The sequence below is a fragment of the Pholis gunnellus genome (genome assembly GCF_910591455.1).
Source record: "Pholis gunnellus genome assembly, chromosome: 11".
Taxonomy (NCBI): domain Eukaryota; kingdom Metazoa; phylum Chordata; class Actinopteri; order Perciformes; family Pholidae; genus Pholis; species Pholis gunnellus.
Window position 1 is genome coordinate 18,198,135 of NC_136538.1, and position 6,000 is coordinate 18,204,134.

Below are 6,000 nucleotides of genomic sequence, written 5' to 3' on the forward strand. Positions count from 1 at the left end.
TCAAACTGAAGGTAATTTATGCTGCTGCTGTGGCATTGTTGCCTACAGAGCCATTGTGAGGCAGTGCACAACACATCTTCTAAAGATGTTTGCGTTTTGTGGGGAATAAATTGTGCTGTTCGTCTGCGGTCCAGCTCTAGTATATCATATTCGGCTGGCTTGTCGGTGCCAGTGGGGTGGTGAATGGGCCGCCAGAGGCCCAGCCACTAGCGGGTGGTCTGACACAGAAAGGTTAAATATGGTTCAGCCACGGACGCTCTCAAAGAGCCTTGCTGTTAAAAAAAGAAGTTATGTGGGTTGTATGTCTTCATGCAGTCAGGAAATTGACAATACTGGCGCAGTGAGGCACAAGGCTGTCCCAGGCCTGAACTTCATGCTTGACCGTCCAATTGGAAAAAAGAGTCACAACATCACTTGTTTATGGTGGATTTATTGACGGCTCATCAAAGCCCTGGCTAGACGAGAGGTGTAAAGTCAACACAATGACCATGCGTATATAATTCTTATATTCATCTACAAGTTCTTTGAACTCAAAACTCTTTAGTGACAAGAAAATAGAGGTAAACAAAGATGCTGCAGTTAGAGAAAATAAATGGTTAAAACATTGACCTAGTACAAGCCTTACATGCCTTAGATAGCAGGAGAAACACAGAATTATGGCCCCGCTCACACACTACTAAAGTGATCTATTGCCCTGCTTGTATGGTTAATTGATTGTTTATTTCGGCTTTGTGTTAAAGGGTAAGTTTACTCAAATTTCAGGACAGCATATCTTTGCATGACAACATTTCATAGGGACGGTTACTTTAAGTTGAACCCTTTTAACTAATCACAGTGATCAGCACTGAGACAGTTTGTAAAATGAAAAATTTCAGAATGTGATGGAGGCCAGTTTCCATCAGTCCTTGCAGAGAAAGGTTCAAAGTGAGTAGAAAGAATCACTTTAGGAGTGAAGCATGGTTTTTGTGAGTGTGCGGACACGTTGAGGGAGACTCTCTCCACTTGAGGGCAGAGCTGATTTTAAGAGGAGCTATTCTTTAATCTCCCAGCAGCAGGTCAGCGGCAAGTTGTTCATCTTCTCCTGGAACACGTTGTCAAAATGTTTATTCTGGGCCACCGTGAAGACATTCTTCCAGTCACCTGCTCTACCTGTTCAGAGACAGAAAAATAAAATCTGAGATGTACCTGTCTGTACTGGTCTGCTGCTATGTCATTTGTCACCATTAAAAGTTAGTTTCTTCTCTGTAAATGATGACAAAAGTAGTGGAAACAAACCTTTGCGCATGGTTTCCGTCTTGTAGCGGTTGGTTTCAACCAAGTCCTTGTAGTTTGCTTTGGCGTTGGTCTTCATGTTTTTGAAGGTGGACATCTCCACAACATGATCAATGGCTTCATCTGTCAGACATCTTCCCAGGAAAGCACAAAGCTTCACAACTTCCCCTCTAAGGTCCTGTCAATCAAAGATGTGTATACAATATGTGAATATTATTTAACATTGTGTCCAAAACATAAAGGCCCATAAATCCAAAATCTGCAGGAATCATTCAAGTCTTGGAACATCACTGATTGTCAGTGGTGTTACCTCATGGCTGTTACTTTCACGCACATTAGTTAATCATTGCTACAGTACTCAACTAATTTATATATTTTTATGAAGGTTAAATGTTCTATAAAAAAATTACAATAGAAAAAAGAAGATTCCTAACCTTCAACATGTTCTCATATTGCACAAAATAGATGTTCAGTTGGTCTCGTGCTTTGTGATAATCTTGGATGTGATCAAACCAAGATCCCATGTAAACTGTTGGAGAAAAGATTTGTGAGGTTAATGTTTGTTTTCTAAAACTTAACTGAATACTACCAACCATACAAAAATAAAGTGAGATACACAAACAGAAGTTCTATTTGAAAAGTCAAATACCTCATTTCAAATTTCAACTCCTTGTTGTATCTTAAAATCAAATCAATCGATTAGATGCAAAAACAGAATTGTGAAACAATAATTCTGTTTTCTGTTCTGTATTCTGTACTCTGATATACTTAAGTAACCCCATAATACTGAACCTACCATTACCATCCAGGAACTGCTGAAAGAAATCCTCAAAGCTCTGTGGTGTTTCCAGCAACACCCAACTGTGGGCAAAGTGATAGAACGACACCAGGATATCCTTGGGGTTCCTCCAAACATACACAACCTAGAGCAAAAAAACATATATGTATTTTGTGAATTTGGCTACAGATGGATGCTTGTTACCACTCCAGTAGTAGGTTTGTAGTAGGTAGCCACTACCTACAAATAGCACGCAGGCGGGCCGACGGAGTGGTAACAATGCTTGAATTTAATTGAATATTGTAAATTACCTTGATTTGTTTGGCTTTTACTCCCTGAGGTAACATGTCGGGGGGGGAGATGCGAGCCAATGATTCGAGGATCAGGCCTTTCTCTGGAAGGGTTGTCCACACTTCTCTCCTCCAGCCAAGGAACTCTTGTCCTGTTGATAGCATCCTCTGCTGATTCAGGGTGGGCAGCATCCAGGATCTGGATCAGGATCTGCTGCATCCATACTGTACCTGCAGAGTCAAATATAATATAGGACGTTTTAAATACAACCGAGGAAAAAGCACATACCAGACCAGACCAGCCTGTTTCTGTTATTCAGCCTACCATCATTGATATAAATGTGGTGGAAATAATAAATAATAGAAACACCTGTCAGAATAATGCAACAGCACCATGAACTACATCTTCCAAATGATCATAAAGTTAAATCAGAAGCTCTACAAAATAGTTTCAAACTGAACATTTTAACCCTCATGACAGGTTGTTGCAGAACAGTTGTATTCAACTGCACTAGGTTTAGCTAGAAAAAATAGTATCTAATATTTGAAAAAAAAAAAAAAAAGCAATTTCAGAGAAGCCGACAGAAGGTCTGCAATATGTGTTTGAGGGATATATCCAGGATGTGAAACTGATTTAGCAGTGAAAAAAGGTTAAAAAGATAAAGATAGAAGCTAAAGCCTACAGATCACAGTGTTAAAGTGAACCACCACATCACCTGCACTGTAATGAATTGCTGGAGATTTTTAACGGTATCTTACAGTAGTTCATTATGACTGCAACATACAGTTAAATGTTCATCCCTCGCATGTAAATTAACAGTCAGTGCCATAAATTAACAATAACAGAAGACTACTGTAATTTATCAGCATAATACAGTATTTTCTTTGAAGTGGTGGATACGCTTCTCCATACAAGTTTAGTGAATCACGATCCATCTACCGTACTTTCTATTGTAGGTTAATGTGTCCGTAATGACGATAGAATATTTTTTAATGAATAACTGTTTATTGCCTACAAGTCATTTTTGAGTAACAAGATGTGACCAACTGCTCCTGAACTTGACTTTGCAGCACGGCTTCAGTTCATCCTTCTGAGCCATGTGGAGCTCAACCGAGGAGCCGAGGTAACTTACGCTTATCACTCGAAATTCAAAGTCTCCAGTATTGTTCTGTCTTCATGATTATTGAACTGTTAACATCTCAGATAATGTTTCACTTGGTCTGTGTCATTATATTAGGTCGCTAATATTTGCGGAGCTAGCTCTGTGACGTTAGCTAGCTCGAGCTAAATTAGCCTTAGAGAGGTTAGCTAGCTAACAGCATAGCAAGTTAAGTTAACATAAATAAAGTTAATCACCAATTACAGTGTTAAGATGTAACGTTAGTACCTAACTTGCATTTACTTGTGCTATTATTGAACAGATCAAACTCATTTTACTGTTGAACGTTGGTCCATTGTGGTCCATTGTCTTAGCTTCATTACTTCACCTAACGTCAGCTCATCACATAGGCAAGTCTGTTAGTTTAAACTGTATGGTATTGTTGTATTAGCTTTTTGCAAAGACTTACACTGATATGTTCACATATGTGAGGCACATGCAAACCCACAGTTGCACAACCAAAGCTTGTGTTTATCCTGGATGTCATAGAACTTTCCAGAAGTTAAGAACATTGCGTTTCTAAAGTTTTTATTGTGTGTCTGAGGGAGTGACGCCGAGATCAAAAAGTGGTCGATGGTATGTCACTGATGTTCAGCGGTAGGTACCTATCCCTCGAATGGTATGCCAGTACTTTTCCAACAGCACACCTTTTCCTGAAGGCAGGTGCCGCTTGAAAGTTCATATTAGTGGTTTATGCCGTTGAATCAGAGTGGTATGCCATTCATATCAGTGGTATGATATATACTGTATATATATATATATTAGTGCTGGGCAAGTTAACGCGTTATTATCGCATGTTTTATCTAAAACTGGAAAAAGAGTTGAAAAACATATTTGTTTGAATGACTCACTTAAATGACAGAATAGAGGAGTTTTTAAAAAGATCGGTAGTGTCAGCTGAGCCGTCATAATTTACATTCTTAAGGCTCTTTCATTCATACGCTCTCACAGCAATACGTTTTACAAGCAGCAGTGAATGCTCTTTGGAAGTTTTTTGCCCTGACCATTGCCTCTCTAGTTTGATCCTGTCCTAGCCTGACAGACACCAGCAGACTTGACTTAGGGCTGAAAAGGGAACTACTGTACCACTGCATATCATTGACTATATGTTACATGTGTACATGTGTTACAGTTACTAGCTCCTAAAAAGACAATAAAATTGAGTAAAAAAAAAAAAAGATCTGTCTTTGAAACAAAATGGGATTTTAATTATGGACAATGGAATACATAGATTTTCATGGAATTTTAACATATTCATCAAAGTTTATTTGCTGTATTTAAATAATTTGTTAGGTATAAATGTATATATATTCAGCGTTTTCATTCACTTCATTCACTAATGCCTGATATATATGCTTGTAATCAGTTGTGTGATTAAAAAAAAGCTGTAAAAGTGTTGAATTTAGCAAAAATGTATAGAAGACAACTGACCTGACTTGGGGTACGTGACGAGGAAGATGTCAGTGGGACGGATCTCAAAATGCTGCAAAGCATCAAGGTCTGCTGGTCGCAATTCGTCCTTGACCAGAAAGTTCCTCCTTTTATACTTGTACAGGTAAAGGCTCACTAGGTCCAGAGAATCCATGGATGCTAAAATTAAACGTAAATGAGTTAATTCATGCAAGTATTCTTAGTATTCTTATATAGAATTGTGTATTAAGTTCGATATATGTTCCTACTTACACCTCTACAGCAGGTGAACACGTCAAGACAAGCACTTGAAGCGATCCACTGCTGCCTTTCCTCCACTAAGGAATGAAGACGTGAGGCGTGACATAAACTAGTCATTAAATAAGACATGTGCGTAAGAGCATAATGTAAAGACAAGTGTAAACAAGATGAACACGTTCTGCGCACCAGGTACATGTGGTGGTGGAAAGAGTTGACTGATCATATTGAAGCAGTTTGTGTGACTCTGATTTTAATTTTAGCTGCTACCTGCCTCACAATGCTGCTGCCCTGGCTGTAGACTCAGATGTCAGATAATTGCACATGCCAATAATGTAGATGTGTACATGTGCCAGCAGATGATAGGCGAGTATTTGAAATTGTGGAAATTAGGTTTGTCTGCCTCTAAAATGGCAAAGTAAAAGATGATGTGTTTTGAAATTGTCCACAGTGTACTGGGGTGGGAGTGGGAAGAGGGTGTGTGTGTCCGGTTGTGGGGGGGGGGGGGGGGGGCCACAGGATGTGAAGGGGCTTCAAAGCCCGGGGAAGAGGTCCCTGGCCCCCCACTGCAGCCTTGTTCACATGAGAATCAATCTGGTGCCAGTGTTTGATGTGAAAGAAAAGAAACAAAGAAGGACAGCGGGGAGATATGGAAAGATGGGGCACGAACGGACAGGGAGATTAATGGGTAAGGCCAATAAAAAAATGTAGAGATATGAAGAGTTGCGAGAGGGCTATGTTTAGGATACGGCATCTGAACAAGACCAGACAAGCCAAAGTACAGACATGCAAAGACAATACATAGATAATTAACACACTAGAGAGGTGAGAG

General features: G+C 39.5%; 1 pseudogene across 1 annotated transcript; it reads right to left on the reverse strand.

Moving 5' to 3' along the window:
* Positions 1-1,030: 1,030 nt before the first annotated feature.
* Positions 1,031-5,085, reverse strand: LOC306702700 (amine sulfotransferase-like; annotated as a pseudogene). Its single transcript has 6 exons — positions 4,932-5,085; positions 2,362-2,571; positions 2,069-2,195; positions 1,707-1,801; positions 1,272-1,450; positions 1,031-1,145 (listed from the first exon to the last, which is right to left on the reverse strand). The product of its transcript is annotated as an amine sulfotransferase-like (transcript).
* Between the last annotated feature and the right edge of the window lie 915 nt (positions 5,086-6,000).